General features: G+C 43.2%; 1 protein-coding gene across 8 annotated transcripts in view; it reads left to right on the top strand.

Annotated features, from left to right (window-relative positions):
• The window catches only part of PRR5L (proline rich 5 like), a 97,422-nt gene that overhangs the window by 8,199 nt on the left and 75,107 nt on the right, over window positions 1-14,116 (top strand). Inside the window, exon 1 of one of the 8 annotated variants that reach the window (XM_017881634.1) lies at window positions 10,708-10,727. The exons of the other annotated variants lie outside the window; for them this stretch is intronic. The gene's annotated coding sequence lies outside the window, so the exon portion shown is untranslated. Of the gene's footprint in view, window positions 1-10,707; window positions 10,728-14,116 lie in introns of those variants that run through there. 8 annotated transcript variants of the gene reach the window in all.

Consider the following 14,116-nt stretch of genomic DNA (forward strand, 5'->3'; position numbering starts at 1 on the left):
ACTGTTGGGACCACAGACATGAGTCACCATGCCCAGCCTAATGTTTTTCTTTTCTCTTCTCTTTTCTTTTCTTTTATTTCTTTTCTTTTCTCTTCTCTTCTTTTTCTTCTCCTCTCCTCTTCTTTCTTTTCTTTTCTTTCTTTTTTTTGAGATGGAGTCTTGCTCTGTCGCCCAGGCTGGAGTGCAGTGGCGCGATCTTGGATCACTGCAACCACCGCCTCCCAGGTTCAAGTGATTTTCCTACCTCAGCCTCCCGAGTAGCTGGAATTACAGGTGCCTGCCACCACGCCCAGCTAATTTTTGTATTTTTAGTAGAGATGCGGTTTCACCAGGTTGGCTAGGCTGGTCTCAAACTCCTGACCTCAGGTGATCCACCTGCCTCGGCCACCCCTGTCTTTTTCTTTAATCATGACCAATTACTATTCCCTTTTATTATTATATTATTGTAGGAGCCATATCTGGCTCATCTTTGTGGCAAGGGTAGTAGGTACTCCCTAGATATTTGTTGAAATGTGATGTTTTCATCCTACACCTGGTCTCTCATAGTTAAGACTTGAATACACCTTGAACTTTTAAAACTTCTTACATATGAAAGCTTGTTTTTCCTTCTCAAAATTTCCTTTCCATTCTCCAGGCCCCATATTCATTAGACTTATGGGCAAGGAAGTGGAGAACCTGTAGTTTTCAGCTGACCTTTCATTAGCTTTGTTAACTCTAGAATGTGAGTGAACCTTTCTGCCTCAATCTTGTCTCAGTTGTCCATCTTCAGTTACATCCCTTGGTGTCTGCTTGCATTTATAGTATTACTTTTGGATATTTCCTTAGAAACTCTGAGCTCCTTGGGGGAAGATAATTTATTCTTCTTTGCCCCTTGTAACTTCCTTTACTCAGATCCTGGCATCCAGTGGGCACTCTAATATTTGGTTGAGTTAAATGGGCTTGAATTGGACTCATTACGTCCATGAAATGATCATATGTGGCTATTTCATCAGTTTTCTGAGTCTCTATTCAATGCCTGTTATACCTGGCTGTACTACCTGAGAAGAAATTTCCCTTCCCTTCCTCTTCTCTTCTCTCCTCTTCTCTTCTCTCCTCTCCTCTCCTCTCCATTCTTTTCTCTTTTTCCTTCCTTCCTTCCTTCCTTCCTTCCTTCCTTCCTTCCTTCCTTCCTTCTTTTCTTTTCTTTTCTATTTTTTTTTGGAGATAGTGTCTCACTTTATCACACAGGGTGAAGTGCAGTGGCGTGATTATAGCTCACTGCAGGCTTAAACTCCTGGGCTCAAGGGATCCTCTTGCTTCAGCCTCCTTAGTAGATATGACTACAGGCATGTACCACCATGCCTGGCTATATATTTTTTATTTTTTTGTAGAGATGGGATCTGGCTATATTGCCCAGGCTGGTCTCAAATTCCTGGCCTCAAGGGATTCTCCCACTTTGGCCTCCCAAAGTGCTGGGATTATAGGTGTGAGGCACTGCACCCAGCCTCATCTCCTTTTCTTATGAAAAAAACATTTTATCTTATTTCTGCAGTGAGAGAGTGGAGCTAATTTTTTAAAGTTGCACATTTTAATCTAGAGCACATTTTCCCACACTTAAAACTCTTGTTGGCTGCCAGACTGTAGCTTTTGACTACTCTTTCTCTCACCAGGGTTTTATATACGTTACATGTCAGAAATGTAATGACTCACTCACGTAATGGTCAGTCTTAGCTACTGCTTGTGTCTAGACTTTTTGGCTTACCATCTGGTAGGCGCTGTGGAATCACTCTGGATGACATTTGTGGGCCACACCCAGACAATATGCACTTCAAGAAACTTGATACTTAAAGTGGGCTTATAGATGAGTAAATAAGATGTGTGGTTATTTCCCACAGCTTTGCTTAACTTGTACCACAGAAGGGGATTTTTCTGGTGATTATACAGTGGCTTGCAGGCCAATGTGACGATGACGTGATGATATAATTACTTCTAGGTGCGTCCAAATTGTCAGCTTTCTGAATCCTGTGGACACTTAGTGAACACTGTTAAGCAGAGATAAACACTTGAGTGTGTATCCTGTTTGCCCTAATATTTATTGTTGCGCCTAATATTTATTGTTGTGCCTAATATTTATTTATTGAGTCTGAGAGTCTGGACTCTCAGGCTCTTCTGTCTGCACTCGGTTTCCAGTAGCGCCTGAGAAAGTTGTCACTTGCTTCCTGTTGAGCCCTTTCCATAGTTCACAGTTGACCCTTAACATTTGCTTGTTTGTAAGAGTCAGTGTTCATTCCTTGGCTGGCTGTTGTCTCCTAAGAGTTGCAAAGATTGGTCCTTAATAGAAACAAATGTGCTATGCTATGTAGCAGGCACTTCTGCTCTGCCATGTCTGTAGGCTCCACTGACCAGCAAACAGACTCAGGATTGCTCACCTATGTGGCCCAGGTCTACGTCCCCGTGGACAATAATGCTTAGGTGGACCCAAGTTTAGTCAGCAGCAAAGAAAATTATTCTGATCTCTCAGGAAAGGGAAGGCCACTCTTCCTGGTGACTTGGAAGTGCACCTTTTATTCCATCATTTAAAAGTATTTGGGCAGGCATGGTGGCTCACACCTGTAATCCCAATATTTTGAGAGGCCACGATGGAAGGATCACTTGAGGCCAGGAGTTCAAGACTAGTCTGGGCAACACAGCAAGACCTGTCTCTACAAAAAATTAGCTGAGTGTGGTGGTACACACCTGTAGTCCTAGCTACTCAGGAGGCTGAGGTGGGAGGATTGCTTGAGCCAGGAGGTCAAGGCTGCAGTGGGCTGTGATTGTGCCACCATACTCTAGCCTGGGTGACAGAGTGAGACCTTGTCTCAAAAAAAAAAAAAAAAAAAAGAAAGTAAAATAATTAAAATATGTTAAAAAATAAATAAAATAAAAATATTTATTGGGTACCTTTCATGTGCTCAGTGCCATGCTAGACACCGGGATATGAGAGTGAACAAGACGGGCAAGATTTTTGCCTTTAAGGAGTTTCCATCCTGTCAGGGCTCATCAGACACTGAACAAGTAAATAAACACAACAACTGCAGCCTGGTCTGTGGGTGCCACAAGGAAACAAAGACTCCTTGCTTGAGGGGCAGAGTCCTCTTGCTCTAAGGTAAGAAGCTATGGGTGATGTTTATGAAGGGAAGCAATGGGTGGCCTTTAATCTCTCAGCTCTGTGTGTGGCACACACAAGCATTGTTTAAAACAGAGGGGTCAGGAGTTCAGGCTCTGAAATCATACAGGATTTGCCTCTTGGTCCCCCTTCCTAGTCTTCTGCCTTTGGGCAAGTGAATCCCTATGCTTCGGTTTCTTCATCTGCAGAACGAGCCTAATGAAACCTACCTCATTGGTTCAGAGTAGAAATTAACTGAGGTAATAGATGCAAATAGAGGCTTGACACAGTCCTGACCATCCTGGCCAGCCTCTGATGATAGTTAATATTATTCTAATCAGCAGTCATCATGATAATAAAATAGTCATGGTAAACAATTGATTTGACCAAATGGCCCCACCGCTTTTGAAAATTTGCTTGTGATCTAGTTTCCATCCAGTAGTCTGGCCCTGGGGCAGGCGTGGGGTCCAGATCTAGTCTCCTATGCTGGCTTGGAGGGTTCTGCTTTCTGTGTGTTTCCTTTAGCAATATCTTGGGTGCTGCTGGCTTACCCTGTATCTGGGTGTGTATATAATACATAGGGGAGGGAGTATGTCATACATAAGGCTTCATAGAGAAATCGATAATGAGTTGAGAGTGAGTTAAGACAGAGAGCCGCTAAGTGAAGAGGCTGGTGAATTAGATAATGTGGTAGGTGGGAGTTCAAGCATGGCTGAGGGATGGTTCTGAGTTTGTGTTGTGTTAGCGTATCAGTCCCTGCCTCCTCTCTCAAAGGTTCTCAGTGTGTATGGCTCCCAGGGTAGGGGCTGAATGCACAGCCAGAGATGGTGAAAGAACATCGTGGCCATCAGCTGGGCCAAACCGTTAATTAACTGGTGAGTCAGCAGACCCAGAGAAGTGAAGTGACTTGCCCAAGGCCACAGGGACTGATTAGTGCAGGCTTACCTTATACCTGGCTTAGGCTCCGCATAAAAGGTCTAAGAAGACTAGAGGCTGCAGCTGTGATGGTCGTAGAGTAAAGGTCACAAACCTACATGTTTGGCCTTCAAAGTGCTGGTTGGCCTGTTGAATTAGTTGCCAACACTTACAAATCCAGTGATTTCACGTTTCTAAAAGTTTGGATTTTTGGCTTTTCCTGGGAAATATCAGATCTGGCAAAACTGGGCTTATATCCGAAGATGGCAAACAGCAGATCGGATTGAGTAGTGGCTGCCTCCTTTAGCCAGGGCAGGTGCTGGTAGTAAAGCAAGCTTACTGTCCACACCTGCCTCACTCCCTAAGCTGGTCCCAGCCTGGCCCTTTGGGCCTGTTTATGATGCATAGTGCAGAAAAAAGAAAAGAAATTGGTTCTTCCTTTCATCTACTTTTCCTGCCAGTGTTTATTTGCTAGCCCATATGTTCCTGCACAGGGTCACTCCTGTTGTGGAATAAATGCTGAATACACAAAATTGGTGTCAAATGAATGAAGTGTCATTGCTAGAGTCCAACTTGGGATCAGAAGCTGAATCTTGACTTCCTCCTAACAGCTGGGTGACTTTGAAGAAATCATATGACCTTTATTTGTTGTCTTCCTTTTGTGAAAGGGAGGTTAGGGGAGTCACTATTGCCTTTACACTTAGTTATTTGAAGAAGTAAGGCATTGTCATGTTTCTGAATTCAAAAAGTCCAAAAGGGCTTGTAGAGAAAAGACTTCCCTACTGTGTCCCTGCTACCCAGCTCCTTGCCCTGGGGGAGACCAGTGTTATCTGTTGCCGGTTTGCCCTTCCAGAGACATTTTACGCACATGCAATGAAAAGGGTAAATGCTCTTTTTTATCTTTTTTACATAGATGGTAGCATAATGTACACATGGCTCTGTGGTTAGCCTTTCTTTCATTCAAGTTTGGCTCTTTTTTTTTCCTTTATTTGAGATGGAGTCTTGCTCTGTCGCCCAGGCTGGAGTGCAGTGGCCGGATCTCAGCTCACTGCAAGCTCCGCCTCCTGGGTTCACGCCATTCTCCTGCCTCAGCCTCCTGAGTAGCTGGGACTACAGGTGCCCACAACCATGCCTGCCTAATTGTTTGTAGTTTTAGTAGAGACGGGGTTTCACCATGTTAGCCAGGATGGTCTCGATCTCCTGACCTCGTGATCCGCCCGCCTCGGCCTCCCAAAGTGCTGGGATTATAGGTGTGAGCCACCGCGACCTACCCAAGGTCAGCTCTTTCTTAGAGCTGCTTTGCCTTCCAGTATATGGGACACCATAGTTTACATATGGCCAGTTCCCTGTGGGTGAGCACTTAGGTTATTTCCAGCTCATCGTTGTTATAAAGAAGGCTGCAGTAAAACCCATGTTACATAAGCCACTTGATGTGCCTTGAATAAAATTCTTGGAAATAGATTTGTTGGGTCAGAGGGTATGGCCTTTGTCACTTTGATAGATCTTGTCATATTTCCTTCCGCAGCAGTCAAGTCAGAGTGCTCTCCCTGCAACAATGCGTGCGAATGCCTGTCTCCCCCAACCCCACCACCCATCACCTTGTGAAGCCTAAGAGAGTTTTGCGAAGAACACAATGTTGTTTAAAAATATTAATAATAACTATAGCTTTTTGGGCCTCTACTCACGGCCAGGCCATGATCTGGGTTATCTCAGTTTCATCTTAACAACATGCACTTAAGCATTACAACCATTTGACAGACAAGGACACTGAAAATTCAGAGCCTATGAGGAACATACACAGGTCATCCAGCTAATAAGCTGTAGAGGCTGGATTTGAAGCCAAGTGAGTCAGATTTCAATTTCAATACCCTGGTGTTTACCCATGGTGAAGCCCCATGTAATTTTTTTTTTTTTTTGGTAGAGTTTTGCTTTTGTCACCCAGGCTGGAGTGCAATGACGCCATCTTGGCTCACTGCAACCTCCGCCTTCTGGGTTCAAGCAATTTTCCTGCCTCAGCCTCCCGAGTAGCTGGAACTACAGACACCCGCCACCATGTCTGGCTAATTTTTGTATTTTTAGTAGAGACAGGGTTTCACCATGTTGGCCAGGCTGGTCTTGAACTCCTGAGCTCAGGTGACCCACCCACCTCGGCCTCCCAAAATGCCCGTGTAATTTTAAATGTTGGTGTTCTGAGCCAACACCTGCTTATAGTTCCTGTCTCTTAGCAGTGATGCTTCACATACACCTGGCTCATTTACTCATTCAGAGAATATCTATGGAATTCCTGCTTCACTAAGCCCTGTGCTAAGCCCTGGGGATGTACCTGAGAACATGACAGATAGTGCCTGCTCTTATGGGCCTCACAAAACTATAACAAATAATTCTGTAGTCATTTATTAAGGCAGATTATGACAAGATGACGAAGGAGGTAGGGAGGGTGCTCTCTGGGGTAATGGAACCTAATCAGGGGTGAGGAGAAAGGAGGGCCTCTCTGAGCAAGTGATGGTGGGCTATAAAGGGGGTGCAGGTTTGAACCTGGGGAGTGGGGTGGGAAATATTTCACATAGAGGCCACAGCACATGGAAGGATCCTGGGGCGGGGCAGAGCAGGTGCTGGTGGAAGACATGAAGGAAGGCCAATGAGAGGAACTGCAGAGTGGTGAGAAGTGAGGCTGTGAGGATGGAGTTTGTGAATTTATTTTAAGACTTGTGGGGAACATTTGAAGGCATTGCAGCAAAGAGTGACGTAAGCGTGGTGGGCTCTGAACTGTTGGGTTCTAGTCCCAGCATCCTTTCTCATGAGCTGTGTGACCTGAGACAAGTTAAACACTAGGCACCTCCATTTGCTTCTCTGTAAGCTGGGGTTGGTAATAGCACCTGCCTTCTTGTGGTCGTAAGATCAGACACAGGTACTCCCAAACAGATGCTTTCATGTAGTTTTGAGTGCCATATGAGGTATGAAATAAATGAGACATTTTAACCCAGTAAACATGAATACCTTTGTTTTCTCCAAATGTGATGCACTCTGATACTTTCTATTCTATTTCACTAAAAGTCAAGACCTTCTATTTTTAAAATGCTGAGATAATACATGGCTGCCTCACAGTTGGCAGTCAGTAAATGGTGCTATCATGATCATCAAGGTTGTCATTAGAAAGACCATTCTGACTGCAATTAGAGAATGGATCAGTTGAGTTTGACTGATCATTATCTAAATCCTGGTGGCGTGGAAGGACATTGGGTCATTCCTGTGTTCATGGCCCAGGGAAGGATTTGCATCCTGGGCTTTCTGACTGCAGAAGCTTCCGAGGGTTATGTGTAAAAGAGGTCATCTCTCTTGTTTCCCTGCGAACTAGTTTCTCCTTGTTTTCCAGGCAGTCACATCAGGTGGCATGGCTGTTTTCTTTGACTTCTTTGTTATTTACACTCAGAATGGCTTTTTCCTGGAAGCCTCAGAGTTATTATAAGCCACCTACTTCTTTATTTTAAATTGTTGGGCCACGATTCTACTTCCCTTTTCAGAGTCAAAGGTTGGAGCCCTAGTGGAATTCATTTGCATTTTCCACTAAGTGCAGTATCTTCCTCTACCCACTGCCCCAGTAGGCAGGGCTTTGCCCCATCTCTATGCCCTGGCTGTGGCAGCTGTGAGGAGAAAGTGAGATGACACATTCTTTTTCTCCAAGAAACACATCATGGAAGTTTTTGAAGAAACTCATGTGAGCTGAGTGTTAGCAAGGCCTGTGATACCTCCCAGTAACTCTGTAACCGCCACAGAATTTCCTGGACCCAGGGCCTGGGCTTTCCAGATAACTGAAGTGAACCCTTTCCACACCAAAACTTTTAAGTTGCTTTTGAAGGGAATTTTTCTTAATGTAACTGGCATTGGTCTTTCAGAAAGGAATATGGACCAAAATTCTAGTTTCTCTAACTCAGAGACATTAGGCATAGAACATTTCTTCTAATTTTTAATTTTTGTGGGTACTTAGTGTGTGTATTTAGGGGGTACATGAGATATTTTGGTACAGGCATGAAATGCACAATAATCACATGAGGGTAAATGGGGTATCCATCACTTCAAGCATTGTTCCTTTCTTTGTGTTACAAACATTCCAATTATACTCTTAGTTATTTTAAAATACAGTTGACTGTAGTCACCCTATTGTACTATCACATACAAGATCTTGTTCATTTTACCTAACTATATTTTTGTACCCATTTAACATCCCCCCTTCCTCCCACCACCAATACCCCTTCTCAGTCTCTAGTAACCATCATTTTCATATCTCCGTGAGTTCAATCATTTTAGTTTTTAGCTACCACAAATAAATGAGAACATGTGAAGTTTGTCATTCTGTGCCTGGCTTATTTCACTTAACATAATGATATCTAGTTGCACCCATGTTGTTGCATATCACAGGATCTCATTCTTTCTTGTGGATGAAGAGTACTGCATTATGTATATGTGCCACATTTTCTTTAGTCTGTTGATGGACACTTAGATTGCACACAGGTCTTGGCTATTTTGAATAGTGCTGCAATAAACATGGGAGTACAGATATCTCCTTTATATTCTGATTTCCTTTCTTTTGGGTATATACTCAGCAGTGAGATTGCTGAATCATATGGTAACTCTATTTTTTGTTTTTTGAGGAACCTCCAAATTGTTCTCTATAGTGGTTGCACTAATTTACATTCCCACCAACAGTATATGAAGGTTCCGTTTTCTTCACATCTTCACCAGCATTTGCTATTGCCTGTCTTCTGCATAAAAGCCATTTTAATTGGGGTGAGATGATATCTCATTGTAGTTTTGATTTGCATTTATCTGATGATCAATGATGCATTAGTCCATTTTCACACTGCTGTAAAGAACTACCTGAGACTGGGTAATTTATAACGAAAAGAGTTTTAATTGGCTCACAGTTCTGCATGGCTATGGAGGCCTCAGGAAACTTACAATCATAGGGGAAGGCAAAGGGGAAGCATAGTGGCAGGAGAGAGAGAGAGCAAGAGGGGAACTGCCACACACTTTAAAACCATCAGATCTCATGAGAACTCATTCACTTTCATGAGAACAGCATGGAGGAAACTGCCCCCATGATCCAATCACCTCCCACCAGGTCCCTCTCCTGATACATGGAGATTATAATTCGACATGAGATTTGGGTGGGGACACAGAGCCAAACCACATCAAATGATGTTGCACATCTTTTCATATACCTGTTTGCCATTTGTAGCTCTTCTTTTGAGAAATGTCTATTCAGGTATTTTGCCCATTTTAAAATCAGATTATTATATTTCTTTCCTATAGAGTTGTTTGAGCTTCTTATATGTTCTGGTTATTAATCCTTTGTCAGAAGGATAGTTTTTAAATATTTTCTCCCATTCTGTGGGTTGTCTCTTCACTTTGTTGATTTGTATCTTTTGCTGGGCAGAAGCTTTTTAAATCAATGTGATCTCATTTGTCCATTTTTGCTTTGGTTTCCTGTGCTTGTGGGGTATTACTCAAGAAATCTTTGCCCAGTCCAATGTTCTGGAGAGTTTCCCTAATGCTTTCTTTTAGCAGTTTCATAGTATAAGGTCTTAGGTTTAAGTCTTTAACCCATTTTGATTTGATTTTTATATATAAGATGGGGTCTAGTTTCATTCTTCTGCATATGAATATCCAGTTTTCCCAGCACCATTTATTAAAGAGATTGTTGTTTCCTCAGTGTATGTTCTTGGCACCTTTGTCAAAAATGAATTTACTATAAATGTATGGATTCGTTTCTGGGTTCTCTATTCTGCTCCATTAATCTGTGTGTCTGTTTTTTATGCCAGTACCATGCTGTTTTGGTTACTACAGCTCTGTAGTATAATTTAAAGTCAGATAGTGTGATTCCTCCAGTTTTGTTCTTTTTGCTCTGGAAGATTTTGGCAATTCTGGGTCTTTCTTGGTTTCATATAAATTTTAGGATTTTTTTTTTCTATTTCTGTGAAGAATGTCATTAGTATTTTGATTGGGATTGCATTCAATCTGTAGACTGCTTTAGATAGTATGGACATTTTAATACTATTGATTCTTTCAATAAGTGAACATGGAATGTCTTTCCATTTTTGTGTGTGTGTCCTAGAAGAGGCAATTTGGACATAAAGAGAAACACCAAGGGCATGAGTGCACAGAGGAAAGACTATGTGAGGGCATGGCTAGAAGGCAGCCATCTGTAAACCAAGGAGAGAGACCTCAAAGGAAATCAACCCTGCTGACACCTTAATCGTGGACTTCTAGCCTCTAGAACTGCAAGAAAAGAAATTTCTGTTGTGTAAGCCATGCAGGCTGCTGTATTTTGTAATAGCAGTTTGAACAGGCTAATACAGGGGTAGCAGTAATGGAGGCAATACAATAAACCATAGGTAGCATTTATCAAGCACTTGCTGTGTTCAAGGAGCATTCTAAGTCCTACTTGAGTCATCTCATCCAATATCTTGCAAATCCTAAATCACCTGCTCAGTGCTCCACAGGAAGTGGTGACACCAGCCTGTCTCGGGTGACTTTTCTCCCAGCTTCCACTGCACCTGTGTCTAGCGCCTGTACAGTTCCAGGAACCATGCAAAGTACTTCATAGACAATCTTTCTGGTCACCACAACTCTTCCTTTTCCCACTTTTCAGATGTAGAAACTGCAGCTCAGCGGTGTCCAAGGTCATACTGTGAGTATATTGGTTTTTTGTGGCTGCTATAATAAATGACCACAGCTTTCATGGCTTCAAACAACAGAAATATATTCTTTCATGGTTCTTGAGGCCATAAGTGCAGAATTAAAGTGGGGCAGGGCTGTACTCCCTGTAGAGGGGAATCTGCTTCTTTTCTCTTCCAGCTCCTGGTGACTGCATTACTCCAGTCTCTGCTTCTGTCTCCACATCACCTTCTTCTCTATGTGTATCTGTGTCTTCTCCTCTTCTGTCTCTAGTACCTTCTGCATTCCCTTAATAAGGACACATGTGATTGTGTTTATGGCCCACCTGGATAATCCAGGACCAGCTTCTCTTCTCAAAATTCTTATCTGAATCGCATCTTTTGCCATATAAGATAATATTCACAGGTTTTGGTGACAAGTGAATGTATCTTTGTAGGGGGTTGGGAGATGTTTTTCTGCCTACCATAGTGAGCGAATGGCAAAGTGACCATTGATTTCAGGGTTTATCTGCCGCCAAAGCTCTGAATGATACACACTTGTGGCTGTACATCCTTCAGAGCTATAAGCATTATACTTCTCAACATCTTTCTGCAATGCTATTTCTAGGCTCTGGTAGGGCTGGGCATTAGAGTCATAACTAAGAATTTCTGGGCCCTTTGATTCAGAAGTTCCACTGCTGAGAAGCCACCTTACAAACGTGGTCATGTCATCCCTAAGACCCACAGATACACTCATTCTTTACAGTAACAAAAAAGGGAAACTCCCTAAATATCTACCCATAGGGGACTAGTTAAATAAAACGTAATACCTCCTAAATGGAATAGCCAAGCTACCATTAAACATAATAAAGTAGATCAATATGTAGTGATATGGGAAGATGGCCATGACGTGTTATTAAAAGGAAAGAAAAACATTACTCATTCTTATTAGCATATTAACAAGAATGTGTGTGTACACATGTGTACAGCTATTAAAAATTCAATAAAATTAAAATTCAGTTCTTCACTTGCACTAGCCACATTTCAAGTTCTCAGTGGTCATATATGGCTAGTGGCTACCATATTGGACAGCACAAATACAGAACATTTGTGTCATCTCGAAGTTCTACAGGATAGAGCTGCTCTATACTAAGTGGCTAGAAAGAGGCCTTTCACTATGTATGTTATAGAGTTATGTGAATTCTTATGTTTTTTGTAATATATGACCAAGTATGCTATTATCAGAAAAATAGGGGCACATAGAGTTTCCAAGGTAACATTCTATTTCTTAAGTAGGTACTAGTTTATTATCATTATTTATTTATTAGTTTTTTTTTTTTTTTAAATAGAAACAGGGTTTTGCTCTGTTGCCTAGGGTGGAGTGCAGTGACATGATCACAGCTCACTGTAACCTCGAACTCCTGGGCTCAAGCGATCCTCCTGCTTTAGCCTGCTGAGTAGCTAAGAATACGGGCAAACACTACCATCGCTGAACAATTCATTTTTATTTTTATTTTTTGTAGAGACAGGGTCTCACTACATTGCCTAGGCTGGTCTCACCCTCCTGGGCTCAAGCAATCCTCCAGCCTCAGCCTCCCAAAGTGCTGGGATTATAGGCGTGGGCCACTATGCCTGGTCTACTATTATTATTTAAAATATATGTTTGTGTGTGTATAAACTCTTAAAGCATGTTTCATAATGAAAACATTTTGAAACATATAGGAAAAAAGATAAAAGGAATCTCCTGGCAGGCTCAACAGTGAGCCAGGCGTGAGGCTGGGAGACATCCAGCCGGGGCTGAGTCCCTGATCTGACAGCTGTCCAGCCTTAGCCGAGTCAGGCACCTGCTCAGGCCTCAGTTTCCTAATTTGTGACAGACTGTCTGCTCCATCTGCCTTACAGGATTGAGGTAAGACTTAGAAGCACAACTGTGGGTGGAAAAACACTTTCAAACTGAGGAACTTGCTACAGAGAGGTGTAGGGTCAGTAAATAACGTCATGAGTTATCAAAGGGCTAAGGAGGCAAGCCTGGGTGCACTGTGAGGGGGATGGGGGCTCAGAGGACTTGTCTGCTCCTCAGTGGAGTACTTCCAGATGCCACTGGGTTACCAGAAGCAGAGGGAGCTGCTGTTGTATCCCCACTGCTATCACGGCTTGGCAATTTAGGAATAACTGCAACAACGTGATTTTATTTATTGAACGAGCTCTTATGTAGCACTTATTTGCCAGGTACAGTTCTAAGTGCTTGACAAATATTTACTCACTTAATCCTCCTTCAACCCTCAGGCAGTCACTCAGGGTCATTTCATGTGGGAGGAATTTGAGACTCAGAGAGGTCGAGTAACTTGATCAAGGTTACACAGCTAGTAGGGAGTGGGTGTCTAAGGCAACTGTGCTTTCTCCTTTCATCCTTTCTCACCACTCCTCTTGCCCCATCAAGTATGGTCATAGAGTTCCTTATGCCAGTTTATTTATCTCAGGGGCATGAGATTGAACTTTTGATATGAAATTTGGTTCCTAACTTAGTGGCTTCAGTTCTGGTTTTCTGACTGAGTTTGGTAGCACGGAAAAGTGGGAGTGGGCTAGGGAATGAGGCACCAGTCAATGATCTGTCACTCACTAGCTGTGTGACTTTGGGTAGGTTACTTAACTTCTCTGATGTTCAAGTGTTTTGTTTTGTTTTTGAGATAGAGTCTTGCTCTGTCACCCAGGCTGGAGTGCAGTGGCACGATCTCGGCTCACTGCAACCTCTGCCTCCTGGGTTCAAGCTATTCTCCTGCCTCAGCCTCCTGAGTAGCTAGGATTATAGGTGCGCCACCATGCCCGGCTAATTTTTGTATTTTTAGTCAAGACAGGGTTTCACCATGTTGGTCAGGCTGATTTCCAAACTCCTGACCTTGTGATCTGCCCACTTTGGCCTCCCAAAGTGCTGGGATTACAGGCATGAGCCACTGTGCCCAGCTCAAGTGGTATTTTGCGAGGGTTGAGGAAGTTTATGTATTGAGACAATGCTTGGCTTCATGGCAGCCAGGCAGCCGATGCCTTTTTTTTTTTTCCCGAGAGAGACTGAAGCCTCGCTCTGTCGCCCTGGTTGGAGTGCAGTGGTGCGATCTTGGCTGACTGCAACCTCCGCCTCTCGGGTTCAAGCGATTCTCCTGCCTCAGCCTCCTGAGCAGCTGGGACTACAGGCACACACCATCATGCCCAGCTAATTTTTGTACCTTTAGTAGAGACAGGGTTTTGCCATATTGGCCAGGCTGGTCTTGAACTCCTGACCTCTGGTGATCCGCCTGCCTTGGCCTCTCAAAGTGCTGGGATTACAGATGAGAGCGACTGTGCCCAGCCTAGCCAATGTCTTCTTAATTCTTACATCTTCCTTCATCTCTTTTCTCCCCTCCCCTCCCCTCCCCTCCCCTCCCCTCCC

The sequence above is a fragment of the Rhinopithecus bieti genome, unplaced genomic scaffold (genome assembly GCF_001698545.2).
Source record: "Rhinopithecus bieti isolate Rb0 unplaced genomic scaffold, ASM169854v2 scaffold_12859, whole genome shotgun sequence".
Taxonomy (NCBI): domain Eukaryota; kingdom Metazoa; phylum Chordata; class Mammalia; order Primates; family Cercopithecidae; genus Rhinopithecus; species Rhinopithecus bieti.